Below are 20,158 nucleotides of genomic sequence, written 5' to 3' on the forward strand. Positions count from 1 at the left end.
TGACCCTGTTCTAGAGCATATTCCTAGAAGGGAAATTACAAGGATCTTAGATAAAATAAGATGTTCTATGCAAAACAGCTGACGCGATGCCTGGTAACTTGTAAGAATTACTATGAATTGGAGGTGCCCTTTCTGCTCACCTTCCACCTGGGCTTCCCCACCAGTTTCTTTCCAAAAAGGTCAGATTCTCAGTGGGCTGTAGGTTACCATCATAGCGGATGACTGTTCGGCTTAACACCACCATAACTGCACACACTTTGGGGTTCATGTATTTTCATCAATGATCTTTGAATAAAAATGACATTTAAGCTCAAAGGAATGAAGGGATATAAAATCCACAGGTGTTATTTCCAGCTCCAAGTAAGAAGAGTGTCTGTCTGTGTGGATTCAAGTTTCCTTAGAGAAAACTTGTTAAAAAACAAGCAAAATAAAACACCAGAAGAGTACATCAAAAGAACAACAGAAGAGTTCATCAAAAGACTGGATTGCAAAGAACAAACTTAGAGAACGAATACTACTTCATTTCAAGTGTTATTATAATGCTATAGTAACTAAAACAGTGTCTTATTGGCATCAAGAGAGACAAATGGATCAATGAAATAGAATAGAGACTTTCGACAAAAGTATAAAGGCATTCAGTGGAGAAAAAAATAGTCTTTTCAATAAATGGTACTGACACAATTCTATATTCATATGGGAAAAATGAATTTCAACCCATACCTTACACAATATACAAAATTTACCTCAAAATGGACCTCCATGTAAAGCATAAAACTATAAAAATTCCAAAATAAAGACAAAAATCCTTGTGATTTTGGATTAAGCAAAATGTCTCTGATATGAAACCAAAAGCAGGATCCATAATTTTGACTTCCTTACAATTTTAACATTCTACTCTTCAAAAGACATAGTTAAGAGACTGAAAAGAAAAGCTACAGTCTGAGAGAAAATATTGCAAATCAAATATCTGATAAAGGACTTGTATCTACAATATACAAAAAAAACTTTAATAACTCAACAGTAAGAAAATAAACAGCTCAGTTTCTTAAATGGGCAAAAGATTTTGAACAGACACTTTACCAAAGAAGATAGAAGAATGGCTAATACGCACGTGAAAAGATGTTCAACACAATTTGCCATTAGAGAAACAAATATTCAAATGATAGTGGACCACACTACATATCTATTAGAATAGCTAAGAAGAAAAAACTTCATCATACTAAGTTGGTGAGGATGTGGAGGAACTGGAACTCTCACACACTGCTGATGGAATTGTAAATGGTACAGCCACTGTAGATAACAGTTTGACAGTTCCTTAAAAAGTTGACCCTTTAAATAGATACCTATCACACGCCTGGAAATTTTATTCCTAGGTATTTACCTGAGAGAAATAGAAGTCTCTGTCCATACAAAGTCTAGTACACAAATGTGCATAGCAGCTTTATTTATAATAGCCCTGAACTGGAAGCATTCTAACTGCCCATCAATAGGTGATGGATAAATGGTGGTATAGCATACAATAGAACACCACTCAGTACTAAGGAGAGATGAACTACTGATATACATAACAACATGAATAAAGGTCAAAATATACTGAATGAAATGAGTCAAATGAAAAAGAGTACAAGCTGAGTGATCTCATTTACATAAAATTCTAGAACATACAAACAAAGTTATAATGACAGAAGCAGATCAGTCTTTGCAGGGGATGGGGAGCAGGAAAGAGGGATCTCCATGAGGCACAGAATCTTTTGGGGGTGATTGAAATGGCTCCTATCTTGAGTGTGGTATAGTTTCAGGAGTTTACACGTATGTTAAAATTCATCAAATATGTTCAGTTTATTATATGGAAATTATTCCTTAATACCTTTTTAAAAACTCACAAAAATATTACCATGTTACATGAGTAAAATTGCAAGTCACAAAGTGGGAAGAAAATTTGCAGCAGATAGAAGTGACAAAAGTCTCATATCCAGAATGTGTAAAGAATGGAAAACAAATAAACAAACAAACAACAACAACAACAAAACAGGAGAGACCAACAGAAATGGGTAAAATATTTGAATAGACATTTCACAAAAGAGACTATCCAAATGGCCAAAGAGGGACTTCCCTGGCGGTCTGGTGGTTAAGGCTCTGTGCTTCCACTGCAGGGGGCATGGGTTCGATCCCTGGTCAGGGAACTAAGATCCTGCATGCTGTGTGGCCAAAAAGAAAAAAAAAAGGCCAATAAACAGATGAAAAGCAGCTTAACCTTGTTAGTCGACTGGAAAATACAAATTAAAATCACATTGAGATATTACTATAATCCAGAAACAAAAAAGCAATTATACAAAGTGTTGTTGAAAATGTAAAACAACTAAATCTCTCATACACTGCTGGTGCGAGTGTAAATTAGTACAATCACTTTAGAAATTTATTTTGCATTATCTACTAAAATTTTTCATAGGCTACTTCATAACCCAGAAATTCTCCTAGGTTTATACTCAAGAGAATGCATACATATATACACTGAAAAACATGTAGAAGAATGTTTCTATTCCCTTTATTTATATTGGCTACAAACTGGAAACAACCCAGTGGTTGTCAAGTATACAATAGATAAATTGTGTTGTATGCATACAGTAGAATTCCATACTGCAACGTGGAAAAACAAAACAACTTTGTTTTTAGCAACAGCAGGAAGAACTCTCACATGAACTGTTGAATGAAATCGTTCAGACATAAAAGAGTAAATATCATGTTTCCCTTTATATAAAGTTCAAAAATAGACAATACAATTTTGTATTGTTAGAAATCAGGATAGTTGTTATCTTTGGGAAGGATGGCGGGAGAAGTAATGGGTAGAGAACAGGAAGTGATTTCTGGATTGTCAGTAATTTTACATTTCTTAATATGGACAGTGGTGACAAGGGTTATTCACCTAGCTATGTAGTTATGCCGTGCACTTTTCTACATGCCTGTTGTAGAGCAGTTTGTGCTTTTCCTTGCTATATAATATTCCATCATATGAGTGGATGACAGTTTATTTTTTTAAAGCCAGGAAGAGAGACAGAGGGGGTAGTCACTTAGGTCTCCCTGCTTAGGAATCCAAAGAATGAAGCCAAGGCTGCTGAAGTGCCTCTTTTTTCCTTAGTGACTAAGTCTTGATGGCCTTTAGTGTCACTCTGTAGTTGTGCTAAGCTTGCTCACACTTATGGCTTCCTGTTTGAGAGTTGTGGGACCTAGAACGAACCATGCAGAAAAAGAGGAGAGATCTTAAAGTTGGGCTAAAAGCCGCTCTATTGGGGGGAGGAGCATGCCGAGGAGAGGAAAAAGTTAAGAGCGTAAGTTCAAATCCTACCTCTGAAACTGGGAAGCTAGTGACCTTGGATAAGTTATTTACTCCCTCTGTACCCTAATTTTCTCATCTGTAAAATGGAAACAATATTGTAGCTGTTCTTTTTTTTATATAATTTTTTTAATTTATTTATTTTATGTATTATTTATTGGCTGCATTGGGTCTTCGTTGCTGCACACGGGCTTTCCCTAGTTGCTGCGAGTGGGGGCCACTCTTCATTGTGGCACGCAAGCTCCTCATTGCAGTGGCCTCTCTTGCTGTGGAGCACGGGCCCCAGGCGCGTGAGCTCAGCAATTGCGGCACATGGGCCCAGCAGCTGTGGCTCACGGGCTCCAGAGCACAGGCTCAACAGTTGTGGCACATGGGTTCAGTTGCTCCGTGGCAAATGGAATCCTCCCAGAGCAGGGCTCGAACCAGTGTCCCCTGCATTGGCAGGCGGACTCTTTATCACTGCGCCACCTAGGAAGTCCCTGGAGCTGTTCGTATATGATGGTTAAGAAGGTTATATGAGTTAAGATGCTTAATAAGTGCGAAAGTGAACATACGTCAGCTTGAAAGGAAAAACATGACCCTCAGTATTCAGACTTACAGGATGCTGCAAAGGAGAGCCCAGGGTGGTTCTAGGTCAGCTGCCAAAGCTCTACAGCTCTCTGAGGCTGCTCCCATCCCCCATCTTTGCTGGATGCCCCTGATTGACTGTATGTAGCAAAAAGCTTTGCACACTTCTCTTTCTTTCTTTTGATAAACAGCTTCCTTCAAGGTTTCCAGAATTCTCAGACCACCTCACTGACCTCACAGGGAAGCTTAGCAGGCGTACGAATTTGGAACACCACCACACAAACTCTATAAGTCTATTCACTCCCCTCCCCCTCCCCATCCCAGGTCTCTTTGCCCTATGCTAGAAAATTGGTTTGTTCACACTCTGTCTCCTGGACATAGCAGGTGCTCGTTTGTTGCCTACAGAGTTACATCATCTTATTCAGTCAGTGCATGACACTGTGTGTGTGGATGGGTTCTGGGGTGTTCTCAACTCTTATCATTTGGGTAGCATCATTCTATGCCTGTCACTAAACCAGCACTTTGGAAACTGTGACAAGAGCAGTGCCCCTTGTCCCACATTGAGCTAGGACCCACCGTAGGGCAGGGAGTCCATAAATGTGTAGGAAGGGGCACTTGCCTAAGAATGCTATTATGTTTTGTACGTTTCTAGAGAGTGCCTAGGAGTAAACTTGAGATAGAAACTGCCTTCCATAAACCTCAAACCACACCACAGCCTCCTTTCCATCCATCTCCCCTAGTATCAGGCAACTGGGGACATTGCTCTTGACTTTTCAAGTATAATTACAAATAAATGCTATATACCAGGCCCAGGGGCACTCAGAAGGGTGCTGGGGTCCGATCGTCACAGACTCTGTTAGCTCTTGTTTTTCCTCTCTCACCACATTGGAAGGACAAGGACAGAGACAAATAATAATCTGACAGTCAGATTCAGGAAATACTTATTGAGAAAGGACTAAATTTCAGACCCTTTCCTACATATTCTGACACAGACTATTTTTTGATCCTCAAACAACCCTGATGCGGGTATCATGTCTTATGCTCTTTTAGAAGGTGAGGAAAAATTGGCTAAGAATTATTACATGCCTTGCCCAGAATCACATAGCTTTTAGGTGGCTAAGTCAGGATTTGAACCCCAAACCCAGGTGCCTCTAAGTCCAAGTCTAAAGCCTCTATTCCATTACCTTCAGAACATGCTGGAGAATGAAAATCATCTTATTACATTCTGTCATGCCTTATTTTCAACCCAAACAGGTTTCCCCAGCTTGATAAATTCTTTAATCACCACAGGGTATTGAATGAATCATGGCTATAACCAAAACTCAAACCCCACATTCAAAGGAGGAAGATCTATCCCATCGATAATATTTTAAAAGAATGTGCCTGGGGTTCTAAAGGCAATTTCAAAAGAAAAGTGATAAAAAATGCTTTAAGGAATATTGTGAAGCCTCCCAAGGCAACTCCTGTGATGGGGCCACACTCACCTAGATGGTTACAGCCTTGCCCTGTGTTCTTGCTGCAGGTACTGGTCTGCTATAGCCACAGGCTTTGGAATTAGAAAGACTGAGATTAGGAGCACCGTGACCTTCCATTGGTGACTTAACATCTCCTTGCCTCAGGCTCCGCATCTTTAAAAGAGCTGAGATAATATATGTGACATTCTGAGCAGAGAGCAGAGAGCAGAGCTGTAGTTAGACCTCAGTAGGTGGTAATTATTCTCACTTGTCATGACACTCATTTTAACCTAACGGGGAAAACCATCACCCTAGGGGAGACCTTGCTTAATTAAGGTGCTGCCATTGGTCATAGCAAAGGAGAAGATCCAGTCTGTAGGTACTCATTTAAAACGCTCCAGAAGAAACATGCATGTCCCTTTCCTCAGGGAAAGGGAAACCGGGCACAGAGGGTCTGGCCTCCTTAATGCTGCTCAACTAAAATGGTGCTTTGGCCAGAATAAGAGCCATTAAAACTGCTTCTGATTTACCCTCCCCCCAACCTTTCCCCTTTGGTATAAATTAGGAGGTTGGGATTAACATATACACACTACTATATATAAAATTGATAATCAACAAGGACCTACTGTAGAGCACAGGGAAATCTACTCAATACTCTGTAATAACCTAAATGGGAAAAGAATCTGAAAAAGAATAGATACATGTATATGTATAACTGAATCACTCTGCTGTACACCCGAAAGTAACACAACATTGTAAATCAACTATACTTCAATATAAAATAGAAAGTAAAAAAAAAAACAAAGACCGCTTCTGTGAATGAGCCTAGAGCCTGATTGAATATGGACCACTTCTGTGCCCGCCAAGAGAGTAACTGTAGACACAACCAGTACATAATGCAGGAGCTTCTCAATTATTTACTGTGTTGACTCCATGACATTGTCTGCGTGTTCTCAGGTGCTTCTCCATCTGGGAGCAGAATCTAGAGAGGAGGTGTTCTGTCTGGAGAACAAAGCACTATAAGCAAGTGCAAACTGCACGGGACACATAATGGCAATGACAACACAGCAGTTACTGCCATCAAGTCCCATTTTCTAGGCAAATTTCTAAGAATTGCCCACATAGATGCAGAGACTAGGCATTCTTAGATGGTCTACATTTTTCTTATTTGTCATAAAGCCCATTTATTAAACCATAGCTAACAATGATTCATTTTTAAAAACGTTTGTAAAACTTTCCAAAAATCTTAAATTCATTTAAAGAATAGGTTCTTGGTGGCACCGTGTATCCTGGTTTAACATTCCGAAAACATAGTCTCTGTACAGATATGGGAGTTTCATATTTTCTAGGACAGTGGTTGTCTGCTAGGGTATTGGTATATCATTACACCTCTATGAGGTAGGTCTGATAAGAATATCATAAAGTTTTTTTTACTTTTTAATTAGGTAGTTCCTTTATCAACAACAGCAGATTGGATGTTATCTCCAGAAAGTGATCAGCTTCCCTCACTTGCATTCTGATATTTTGTTTTTAATGAGCGAAAGAATAGGAGTCACTGTGAGCAGGGCCAGGATTTATGGGCGTGTAGGTGTCTGGCTTGTGGACATCAAGTGTTAATTATGACCTGCAGCAAAAAGGTGGCGGGTGGCTCACCTGGGACCTCTCAGTCTGTAAAGGAGGTGGCGGTCAAGGCAGTTTTAGTGCAGTTATGAACTGGCACCCAGAACCCCACTTCCCCACATGCTCAGAAATAAACAAGAATGCACAGGGGGCTTGTTTAGAGTCGGGGGGCCTTAGTAGCAATGCGGGCAATGCTACTATTTAGCTTAGGAGTGCTAAGCAAGTCACTTTATCTCTCTGAAACTTGTTTTCCAGTTTTCATCTATAAGAAGAGCATTTGGCCTAGATCAAGGGTTGTAAACTCTGGCGAGGGGAGGAGAAGAGGTGAGTTGGTAACCAGTGTAACAGGACAGGGAGTGATGTGGAGACCAAGTCCCATCTAACGGGCTCGCAGCTGCTCTGCTCCAACCTGTGCGCAACACTTGTCCCCAAAGTGTCTCCCCTCCCGCTTTTTTAAAGAGCAGCAGGATATTTGGATTTTCAAGTAAAATATCCCAATTTTGAAATGTTGACAGTGAAATCCAACATTAAAAATATGAGAGGGCAAAACGCAGGATGTTGCCGGTTTTGTTTCATCTCTTGTCTGGAAGTCCCAAAAGTCTCTTCTAGTTTTAGTGTTTTAAATTTTGTGTCCTTTCACTAATGTCAATGATGTAAATAAGTGGAAAAGTTACAAAACAAAATTCTATCCACCTTAAGTTTATAACCATGCAAATAGTTTATGTGCGTGGAAGCAAATACTGGATTGGAATATGTGCAAACAAAACAAATTTATAGGTGATGGGACTGTAGATGGATGTCATTTGTATTTGTTAATTGTTCACTTAAAATATCCCTGCTCTTTTTTTTGTTTGTATAACAAAAAAGGAAAAGATAATAAAAGAAATATTAAGGGCAGCTCAGAATGGTACCAGACATGAGGAGAAAAAGTGAGAACGACAGTACGTATGTTCTTGAAACTTATATTTCTGTGCTGACTTCTGTATTTGCTTGTCAACCATCCTTAAATAATAATTTGTGAAAAAGCAGGCAGTATTAGTTGAACATTGGTAAATTCTACGTGCCTGAAATTTCCCACCTAACACTGTTTTTCCTTTTTCTCCCCCCTTTCATTTATAAAAATATTTCCCACATCATGAAGTATAGTGGCATCAAAAGTTTCCCAATTTTGTTAGTTTGGCTTCTGAATATATTATAGAAGGCTTTTTTTTTTTTTTTTTTTTTTTTGCTTTTACTGGGTGGTGGGGTGGGAAGGGTAGCTTATTGTCCCTAATTACATTTTCCTTTGCTTTCCAACAACACTGTTTTCATTCTGTAAATCCACATCAACTACCCATAAAGTGAGCAGAAAACCAAAGGTTGTTATTTAATGTGTTTATTTGAAGGCTTTCAAGATATCCCTGGGAAGGTTACTTTCTTATAAACAAATTTAGAGGAGAATATTGGCACAAAGGAATGGCAGGCTTTTTTTTTTTATCATAAATGCAGAAATTCTTAAAAAGCTATCCATCCTTGCAGGGTAGTGCCCAGCCCCATACTAAACATATGATGAATGTTTGTAGAAAGATTGCATTTTTCCTCTACTTCCTACTGCATCTAGGCTTTCTTAGTTGGGGAATAAATCCACAAAAAATGTGGTTACTGATCTTATTTAGTAGTGGGCAAATTAAAATAATACCACCATGTTCTAGATATGTCAAGAAGAATCTTTGACACTGAGGACAATCAGCCCCAGCATGTGGATACAGGGGACTTGACTTTCACTTTCTCATTGAAAATGGCCCACTGAGCAAAAAAGCAGGATGGTCCTTTGCCAGCAGTGTAGTGAAGGATCAGTAGACTGTCTAGCGCTTTCTTGCATCCTGTTGCCTCACTGATTTCTGGATTGCCAGATGCTTCTGTTTTTTCAAAATGGTTAAAAAAAATACCTTAGTGATTCTGTTGTTTCAGAAATCTTACATATGGCACAAAATATCCTGAAAATTTTTTGAGAAAACACTTGCTTTTTCTTTGCTCAATTTAATCATCATTGCAGCTTAAATTCATTCAAATTTATTGTTTGCTTTTCATGGACATTCTGATGGTTGAAATTCTAAAGTTATATAAGAGTGTGAGTAAGCAAGTTATGAAGATTTAATTGCTCATGATTTTTTTTTTTACAGTAAGTCTTAAAAACATAAGTTGGCTAAGAAAGGTTGAGAATTTAACCTTGAAATTGAGAATTCACAATTGAGATAAAAATGATTTTTTTTGAAGCTGGGAGACATCCCTGATTTATCACCATTGAATCAGAGAGCAGATTTTTCACACATTGAGTCATAACTAGAGACTTTTTTTTCTGCTTTTGGTAAACCACCTTAACCTGCTCTTGAAAACCTTTGGTTCATGTGCAGAATGAGTCTGAGTCTGTCTCTATTTAGCCTGTGAAATTTAACAAGACCATAGCCTGGGGTTGGTGAAGCTGTGAGCCACACCACCATCTCAGATTTTTGATGACACCACAAACCACTTGAGATTTATTAAGTTAGCAGATGTCATCAGATACATGTGTGCACAGGTGCAGCGTGCAGTTAGTGAAAGAAGGAACACTGTGTGTGTATATTTATTTTTGTACCCGTACTCTCAATGGTTAGAAAGTGACCTGGTGTGTCCGTCCTGGGCAGTGTGGAGTTTTGACTCCATCACAAGGGCTTATCTGGTAATCTCTTGAAGTCTTTTCCACAAATACAATTCTGTATGATGAGCAACTATGTCTCATGGCAAAGACACTGTTTATTTTCCCAATCAATGTCTAAAGAAGAGGCATAACGGATTACAGCTAACAACTGCTATAACCAATGAAAAATAAAAATAGTCACCAGAGGTTGTTATTTATACTTGGGTGTCCCTCTTACACAACATATTAAACATCCATTCTCCTCTCCTCAATAAAAGTTGTATGGAGATAGCTCTCACCTATGGAACATCAACAAAATGCCAGAAGTTGGCACTATATACACTAACTGTCCTCATTTAAGCCTCTCTAAATGTTTTTTAAATGATTAAGAAATAATTGAAACTATTTCCTGGAGGTAATATGAAATATGAATGTTTACACAGGTTTATATCTTATGTATTTTTAATCCTAAAATGTAATCATTCAATTGTTTTAAGATATCACTGTGTTTTATTTAATACTGGGTTCTAAATATTCCACTATCTTTATTATATACATTAAATTTGCACAAATGCTAGTCTAATAATGGACTAAATATAATAATCTAATAAATTAGTGTGCACCCTTTAATAATAAAAATAATAGAAATAAAAACACACTTGCTATATTTTTGAGAAATAGAGAAGTTAAGATAAAATAAACACCTTTGGGGTAATGACTGAAAATTACTGGTTTAGATGGGGTGGAGGAATTACTTCAATTATGACATGAAGCATTGTAATAATGCATGCCTTTTAGAAATAATTATATAGTGATTATTCTCAAAGATAAACACACGCAGATGTTGCTTGTACACTAAAAAATTCTTAATTTGGAAAAAAAAAATACAGAAACTGCTTTACCAGTTAATTGGCTTTAGGAAAAAACAGATCTAAAGTTTCAGTGTAGTGGAGAATCTTCTAGTAAGTTCTAAGGCATGAATTATGCCTATAAGTAAGCAGAAAAAAAAATCAGCTTTTCTACTGGAATCACTTCGGTTAGATGTGTCAGATGGCCAAAATGCCTCAGTAAGTTTAGATACTCCTTATTTTTTGTAATCAATAATTAGTTATAATTTATAAAAAGTTGAATATAAAAACATATTGAACCTTAAGTATATTAGGAAATGCTACTAACCAAGATAATTTGAATTTAAAGAGAAGCATCTATTTTAAAATACACTTGAATTTCTACATATTTATATAGAAATATATGAAAACTGGAAAATCAACAAATATTGTAGACTAGAAGACCATGATCATTAACCAATTAAAAGATTTAGGAGCAACAACCCGCTGAGGTGACTACAAATTAGTGAGATCAATTTCTGTAGGACATGACTGAAAATTAATCTCCTTATTTTATAAATCTTGGATATCATTTAATTATAATGTGTATGTATTTGACAGAAGAGTAATTGGTGTAGGAGTAAGTACTCTTGTAAGCTTCACATGTCAAAAGAAACAAATGACATGCAAATAAAAAAGGATAATCTATGAAATGCTGAACATGACATACAGTGGTACATTCTATTACTAAATAATATTCTTAGGAAGAAATTTTTTGACAGGTGACACTAAATCTAGATTCATTCAAGTCCTCACCAGAAGCACAGGAAATCCTTCCCCATTCCTCTTTCCTGTTCCTTTTCCCATTTCGTGTCTCAAGATATTTCCTAAAGAAAACTGGATTTTCCCTGTAACATCATTTCTCTTTTGCATGAAATAGATGTTGGGAAGGATTGGTAACTCTGCTATGGACTTCAAATAATTACAAGAGAGAAGCTTTCTGAGGCACACTTATAAAAGTCTTAGAATTTGATAACACTGCCCATTTAAACACTCCCTCCACCACCCTAAATAATATATTTTAGTTTAGTCACATTGAATTTTCATATTTTATATTCGATTCCTTAGTGCTAAATGTGATTTACTGAACCATGAGACTACTATTAGGAAATCCTAGAATGGAAACAGATCTGTTTGCTCTCCACTTGAATTGACTGCCTGGGTAGACTGAATTATAGTTATACTAGCTGAGTGGTTAAAATTACCTAACTTGGAACAAGATAGACATTAAAAATTAATTTTCCTTGGGAAGTTATAGCTAAATGTAGAGATACATGCATACGTGTGTGTGTGTCCCCATCCCTCAACTCCCTCCCAAAGCCATACAGACATACACTGTGTTACTTTTTTTCTGAAGGGAAATTGGGAACAGGTAATGTAAAGTCTGACATTTTCTAAAGTTCAATTGGGTCAATCCAATTTTTAGTTTTGCACTTATCACTGAAATTAGATATGTATACTATTCACAAACATCTATGTAATATGTACATATTGTATGTATGTAGTGTATGCGTGTATATACATAGGTGTGTGCCTATGCTGGTGCAGGAGAAAAAACTTTTTTTTTGCATAACGAGGCCAAAATGTCTTCTCTGTTTTATAATGCATATTGTAGGAACAAAGAACCTGAACAATGTTGTTTAAGTTCTCTTGGACTTTGCGGGTAAATACACTTGGGATTAAAATACTGACATGCTCACATTTAGTAGAAAGATAAGAACAATTCATTGGGAGCTATTCCGGTCCCACTGGTAATCACATAATTGAACAGGGTTCTTAGAGGATATGTGAAGCTATTGTTGTCTGTTGTGCAATTACATAATTAGTCAGGATCTCTGTAATAAAATCTTTTCTAAACACGTGGGTTAGTACTAAGTAAATTCAGGGCGAGTGTTATATTTTTACTTTTAATACTTCAGTTTTAAATCAGAATTATATATGTAACAACTTGGTTTAGGCGTTAAGCATTATTTTACCACACTGCAGATGCTTAAAATGCAAATAACTGGATAACTTGAAAACTAAGCAAAAACCCTACATATAGTTAAGTTTAAAAAATTTTAATCAAAACCGCTTTATGAACATGAGCCCACTACCCAGAGCGTTTACTTCTGCGGACCCAGGGGTGCATACTTCTGTGGGACTGATTATTTCTTCCACCTACCCCTGAAATATTGAAATTCACATGCATGCGTATAACAGAATAGTCCTCTCCCGGTTGTTTTACTTTAATGATAAAGCTACGCAGTGAGGAACATTTCAGAACTCCTTTTACACCGAAGCAAACGTGGCCTGGCGAAGGGGACCGAGCAACGCGACGGCAAGTAGGAGAGAGCACCAGTCCCGAGCTCGTTAATATCACTTGGTGATGAGTCTCGCGCGGCGGCTCGGCGCGGCTCCGCTGTCGCACACGCCCGCGGGGAGGCCCCCGAGCGCGGTAGCACAAAGGCGCGCGGGGCCCGCCCGCCCCACAGACTGGCGGCACCGCCCTCCTCGCCCGCCCGCGCTCGCCGCGCGCTCCGGCCCCGCCCGGGCGGCACAAAGAGCGGAGCCGCCACTCGCGAGGGGCCCCCCGCGCCACACCCACTCGGGCCCGCTCCCGCCTCCGCCGCCGCCGCGGGCGCCCTGATGAATATGCATCGCTGCGCGCCCGCCCCCGGCTCCTCCTTTCGGTTTCCTTCCCGCCGCCAGGCGGAAGCGAAGAGCCGCGCTTCCCGCGCGCCGGGCTGACCGGGGCGGGGCGGGGCCGGAGAAAGAGGAAGCCGGGGAGGCGGCGGTGGCCGCCGGCGGAGCGCGGACCGGGCGCGGAGAAGGTGCGCGGCTGGCCGGCGGTTCAGGGGTAGCCCCGCCGCCAGCCCGGCGGATCCCGGGGCGGGGAAGGGGCGAGCGCGCAGGCCCGCGCCGCACTGGCGGCATCTGCTTGAGCGCGCCCAGAGCCCGCGCGCGGGCGGGGAGGCAGCCCCCACCCCCAGAGCAGCCCTGCTAAAACAACAATAAAACCCACCAAACACGCGCGCGCGCACACACACACCACACACCCAGCGCTCTGGACCGCTTTCATGTCAACCTCGAGAAACAGCCTTCTGCAAGTGAGAGGAAGCAAAATATCCAGACAGGCTGGGGGGGGACTGCCTGCTTTTAGACTTGACTTTTACCACCTTTTCATCTTTGGGCCAAGAATTGTGGCACTGCAGAAATAATAGTTAAAAACAAAAGTGACTGGGAGGTTTTTTTTTAAAAAAACTATTAATAAGTACAAAAAGCGACACCAAAACAACCCTTGAGAAAATCCACAAATCTGTATACGTGAAGTCTGCGGCCCAGGGTTCTATTACAGACTCAACTTTTTTATTTAATGCAATAGAAAGCGGTGGTATGCGGCTTTGAAATGACGGGTTTTATTTGGTTGCCTTTTTTTTCCCTTGCATCCCCTTCTGTCCCCAGATACAGATTTTTTCCTGTTTGTATACTGAAAAGACAGTTTACCTAAATGTCATTTCTGCTTTACAGGCTGAGCTATAATGCTGGATTTCCAGCACTAATGCTTTTTTTCTTCTGAGCTTTTTCAACCTTAGTGTATATGTCACACTTTTATGGCGGGAATCAGTGGATAACAATGTGAGTCCAAAACCGTGTGAGATGTAGCATTTTTTTCCTGCTTCAATTCCCTACTCCCCGCCTTCTCCCCCATGATGGAAAAAATTACTGTACAAATGATACTTTAGTAGTACTTTGTAGCCCATTCTCTCTTTTTGGAGCATTTTTTGTTTTTCTCTGTAAGGTGACTATGCACAGATGTGTTATATATTCTCACTTAAAAGTGTATTTATTTAAAAGTGGTATATTGGAGTTTTAAAATCAATCTTCATTCCAAAGTTTAATTGCCCCCACCCCCTTGTTCCTAAAGTGGCAGGATAGAATTGTTAGCCCTTCTCCCACTCTCCCCTTCCCTTAAGGAAAAAAAAAATTATGATGGATTTCTTCCCAACTCCTGTTGATACTTTTCTCCCCCCTGCCCTGCTGTTTTTGCTCTAGGATTTTTCCCCTCTGCCTGTGTGTGTGTGTGTGTGTGTGTGTGTGTGTGTGTGTGTGTGTGTGTCTCCCTTTTCCCTTGTCCTCTCTTCGCCAGTAAGTCTGGGACACATTTTAATGCACAATATCCCATCCATTAAGTTGTGGTTGAATGCGGAGTGTGTGAGGACTTGGCAGCTTTCAGGTTGAAGGGGGCGGGGAAGCCAGTTTCGACTTTGACACAAGATGCCGAAGTGGCGTGATTGGAATTATTATTAGTGCTGTGAACATGGCCATCTTCTCCTCGGGTTAGAAGAACTGCCATTGAACTTGAGACGGGACAGACAAGATCTCCAACTGCGCCCCCCCCCCCCCCAAGTACAGTAGCTGGCAGGGAAAAGGCGCCAAAATACACAAGATTAACTCTAACTTTCTTTGACGAGATCTTATAACACCATCCATTGTAATTTTAACTTTCCAACGGGCGGGAAAAAGTTAACTTGTGAACCCATACTTGAACAGACATTTAAATCAGCCCTAAAAGGAATAAATCCAGAAAGTCATACACACATGCTTATGTGGTTAGAAAAGAATGCACATGTAAATAAGCAGGGTGAATGTGTGTATCTGACTGGGGAGTTCCAAGATTTAATCAAAATCAGAATTAGTGTGACTTTTGAGTACATTTACTGTATGGGGGAGAGCACTGAGAGGCGAAGAAGCTGAGCTTTAAGCAGCCTAAGTAAAAACTGCAAAGAGTTGTGAAACACAAAACGTTGTGGTTTCCAGTTTTACATTTGAGGTTTGATGTTTTCATTTAATGGTATGAGAGATGGAGAAAGCTCCAGTGCTGAAAAGTCCCTATTAAATCATATGTGGGCAAAGGTCAAGCACTCCAACTCACTGATACAATATACTGCAGGTTCCTGCCTAACTGATGGGGAGCACAGGAAAAAAGTGCTTGGGCAATAAAAGTATTAGAAGGGTAATTATCGTCCGTGGTTGGGACTGCATTCTTGTGCACTGGGAAAAGGTTTTCCCTGGCCCTGATGAATTTTAAAGCTGAGTATTGTTGAAAGCTGTTTTAATAGGAAATTGATTAGCTGAGTGTTTCAAACAATACATGGTGACAGTTTCATTGTTTGATGTCCAAAATAAATTCCTTTTATTCTTCAGTAGACGGAGGCATCCATTTAATTTTAAGATGGTCAGACTGAGCAGCAGCGTAATTATGAGTGAATGTGATGTCACGGACATCTGTAACTTTGCTTTTGGAGTTAGTGACATCACACAATTTGACAATATCATTGCTTTGGAATTTATTAACTTACTGTGTGTTGTAAACTTTTTTCAGATATATTTCAGAGATAAAGTTTACTTAAATATCAATATGTATTTCGTATAGGCCCAACTGTTTGTCTTCTATGTTGGTAATTATGCAAATTGTTGGCTAAATTTTACTTTGAAAGTTAAAATGCACAGTCCTGTTGTCATGCATTGTTTTGGTTTTGAAACAGAAAGGCAGTTTTCAAGGAAAGAATTAGAGAAAGGGGTGCAGAAAGTTTGAGTTGGTTTGCAATGTATTCTGCACTTCTTAATGCAAAATATAAATACATCTTAGCCATTTTGGATGAAGCTTTCCAAACAGCTCTTTAAAACCGATCTGTTTTCATGTCACAGAGGCACATGTAGACGGGTAACAAAAGCCAATTTACACATATAAATAAAATGATAGTATAGTTTTACTTTAAAGGTCAACTATTTTGAAAAAGGACAATAGCTACAACTCTCACAGGATCAGCAAAGACTGTGTGAAAGTGCCTGTAACTTTTGAAGTATTGTGAGTGAAGCAAGGCAATTATTACCGTGATTTTCAAAGTTTAAAATAAATCATGCAAAAATTACAACTGCTGACTTTGTAATCCCAGAAAGCAAATGTCTTCAGAAGTTGGGAATCTCTCTTGATGAACTAGCCTCATTTCTCTACAGAAGTGGAAACCAGCTAATGTGAATGCTGGCCAGTCTGCGTTCAGATTCAGCGGTGGCTTGTAAATGTGGCCGAAATGTAGGCACACTTAGTGGGATGGTATTTTTTTTAAACAGTCGAGTACAGGCATTTCAGCAGCAACATTATTAACAGCGTCATTTTTCTCATTTAGTTTTGTCCTCAGGGGACACCAAACAGCTCCCAGAGGATGGGAAAAAAGTCCACGGTTATTTATTCATTTCAGGGAAAGGCAAAGCGCTGGCGATGGGGGGTGGGGAAGCTAACCGGTTGTGAATTTTCTAGTAGGGAAAAATTGCTACCCTAATTTGACAGTAGTAGTTTAAGGACTGAGAGAGCTGGGCATGATTTTGCAATTTCCATCAAGTGCAGGCAATTTCAGTACTTGTTGGTTGTTTACATATGCATTATTGAGTGGATTTTTGATGTTCTTGCTTGTGGATATAAAATTGTGTTTTCCAGGCTACACGTGTATGATTTTTGTGGTTCATTTGGAAGAAGAAAAGGTCCCTGGGCATGGTGTGGTGTACTGCAGGCCTGTTTCCTGGGGTCAGGAGGTCATCTATCTCTTTTGTATTTAGTTTTAAAATATTGATATTGGCCGTGCAGCCAGAGTGTGTGGAATTGTTGAGCCTCCCCTCTAATCACATGCAAGAGCTAAAAAAAAAAAAAAAAAAAAAAGTCATCAAGTGTATTGAAGATGACAGCTTTGTTAAGCTCCAAGAAGCTTTCTCTAAACTGCTCAGGATTCACAACCTGTCACTGAATTTCTTTAGAAGGGAGAAGGTTAAAAGAAAATCAATATTCGGAGACCCTTGAGATGTTAGGCTGCTCTCTGGAGGTCAGTGAAAGGCTCACAATTGAGGAACACTGCTTACTTTTTCAAATATACAATTGAGTTTTGAAAAATCCAGTCACCTGAAGCACAGACACTCCAGCACTTTTTGAAATTCATAAACCATCTGTCAGAAAAGAAACTTTTCTCCCTATAAGGTGACAGGGAATAGGTGATCTAGGGAGGAGGTCTTTAGGGATTCTGAAATATCAGATGTTTCTGTTGCTTCAGAAGCCTTTCACTTCTTTCTTCCAGCCAGATTTTGGGGTGAATGAAATTGGCTTGTTTTAACTCTTTCAGTGAGTGAGAGAGAGAGAAGAAGAAAGGCAGTTTAGGAGAGGTAAGTACCAATCTAAAAAGTGTTTGGCCCACTTTGATGGTATCAGAAGCTTTTCAGAGGTACAAAACCACTCTTAATCCCATGGCACCGAAATGCTGGGTAAAAGGGAAAGTGGCTAAAATACTCTTTGTACTTTCTCACCTCCTTCACTCTACTCTTCTACCTGGGATTTAAAAGACTGGCATCTCTCAAACCACAGATAGTGAAGTGTCCTGCTGAGAGAAGACAGATGTTCCACACACCCACATCCATCCGTCCCTCTTTACAAAAGGCTCTCTTAGAGTTCCTCCTGAGAAGACCTGCAGTGCCCTTGGCATTGGCTGTACAAGAAGCCATTTCTGGGGGGTGGGGGTGTCAGCCATCCCACCCCTGGCTGCAAGGCTTGAGCGGACAGTCAAAGCCGTATCCAGTGAGCACCCCATGAGCCACTCCGGATGTCTCTGCAGCCCATTCTTCCCTCCCTTTTAGTTTTCCCCTACTCACCATTACTCCTTTCTTGTTCTCCCTTTTCTTGGAAACAGATCAAACCCCCCAACTACCAAGCATCCTCCATGCTCATCCAACTGTGCCCAACCATAAGTGCCCTACAAACAGGGAGAGCGCTGAACCCCTCAGTGACAGGCCTGGGAGGCCCCAGACGTCTTCACTTCTCTGGGGTCTTACCTGGGTCTGTCGCTGCTTCTTCACCCCTGGTGCTGCTGCAGCTTTTGTGGGCTCTTCTGTGTAAGAGTTGTCAATTTTTCGTTTCTCTTTTTTAAGCTTGTGAGAAACTTTGGGATGCGACCTATTTTGGGTGGCAAAAGGAAACAGTTTCTGTTGGTAAGGGAAACGAATAAGGAAGGAGGGGTAGCGATGTCTGCAGACACTTGCCCAGGGCTCAGCGCTGGGCCTCTTTTGCCAGGGGACAGCGGCTGGTTCTGGGATCTCTGGCTGAACGGAGCGCTCTCAGGGTGCCAGGATTTCACTGGGGGTGGTGTGGTGAGGAGGGAGGGAAGTAGAGAGGGAGGGAGAGAAAGACAGAGATGGGCGCTTGATTTTTAAAGAGACCCCGAAATAATGGCTGCTGTAAGAGTCCAGGCATTCAAAGAGGTGTGCTCAAGGACAGGAGTGCATTCGTGCCAAGGGGAATGTCTTTTATGGTAAATTAACTCCGGTTAAATTGAATATTTGTTCAAAGGGAAACTCCAGTAGTTAAAGCTGGTATTATCAGTAGCGCTTCCCCGCCCCCCTCCCCTCAGACGCTGGTATGAGGGTGAGAAAAGGGATACAGCACAATGTGCAAGACAAAGTGATGCTGTGGGGATTTTTTTCTTTTTTTAATCCAGCATGAGGTCGCCTAAAAATTTCTGAGAGAGAAATGAGTATTTATTTGGATTAACCCGGACTGTCACCTCATTTCTTTCATCTATAAAGACTGTCAACTTTATCCTGGCTTTTCAAAAAGAAGAAATGACCCACACAAAAGAAATTAATGTTGTCAGGACCCTGACTGGAGGATTTGCCTCCGGGGGGAGCAGGGAGGCCGCTCCCGGTGGTGTGTGCCCTAAAGGGTTAACTCGGGAGCATTCCCTTGTTTCCCCGACTTTACCTGTCTTCCCAGAACCAACGCTCCCCCACCCCCCCACTCCCACCCCTGGCCTCCTCAACTCCCTCTCCTTCCCCAGTGCTTTTCTTCTTCGGGCTCTTGGTTTACGGGGGCTGCAGCTGGTGGACTTGGCAGGCTCGCCTCATTAAGAGCGCTCTTTGAAAACGGACTGTGTTTGAGCATTTCCCTAATGAGGACAGGACGGGGTTAAAAAGTGACCATTTCATGGTTGACTTGAACCTGCCTACTTTTCTTGATGTGTCGTTGTGAAATGCTTGATGTGGATAACTCCCACTTGGTGAAGGAAAAAGTCACTGGTTCCTTCAGATCCTCTGGCGGGGGGCGACGGGGGGGGGGGACAATGCGGGAAGCTGGGCAGGGGCCGGAGAGACCAGAGAGAGAGGAGAAAGTTGAGGAAAAAAATAGAGGGGGGGGGAAGCTAGGAAAAGACGAAAGGGGAATCAGAGGAGAGCCTCGAAACGGCCCAAGAGCACAGTCGGTGGTGGGGGCGGCCCCGCCCCGGGGCTGGGACCGTCGAGTCCCCTTCGCGGCCCCCGGCAGCCCTTGGCTAGGTAGACGCGGAGCCCCTGGCACTCACTTTTCCCCTCTCCATTGTCTGCACAGCCTTTGCTTCCACCTCTTCCCCACCCACCCCTGGCCGAGAACCGGAATTTGGGGGGGCGGGGTGTGTATGTGAGTGTGTGTATGTGTGTGTGGGTATGCGCGCGTGCGCCTATGCCTCGCGCGCGTGTGTGTGTGTGTGTGCATATGTGCGCGCGCACGCGCGCAGAAAGGGTGCAAGGCAAACCGCCGGCCTGCAAATCTCCGAAATCAAGTTCATTCACTCGGGGCCCGTGGCTTGCGGCA

General features: G+C 41.2%; 1 long non-coding RNA gene across 1 annotated transcript in view; it reads right to left on the reverse strand.

Moving 5' to 3' along the window:
* The window catches only part of LOC130846751 (uncharacterized), a 41,208-nt gene extending 21,249 nt beyond the window's left edge, over positions 1 to 19,959 (reverse strand). The window contains exons 1-2 of the long non-coding RNA XR_009051623.1: positions 19,890 to 19,959; positions 18,370 to 18,490 (exon numbers count right to left, since the gene is read on the reverse strand). This is a non-coding gene — a long non-coding RNA (uncharacterized LOC130846751). The remainder of the gene's footprint in view (positions 1 to 18,369; positions 18,491 to 19,889) is intronic.
* Between the last annotated feature and the right edge of the window lie 199 nt (positions 19,960 to 20,158).

This window comes from Hippopotamus amphibius, chromosome 2 (genome assembly GCF_030028045.1).
Source record: "Hippopotamus amphibius kiboko isolate mHipAmp2 chromosome 2, mHipAmp2.hap2, whole genome shotgun sequence".
NCBI classification, from domain to species: Eukaryota; Metazoa; Chordata; class Mammalia; order Artiodactyla; family Hippopotamidae; genus Hippopotamus; species Hippopotamus amphibius.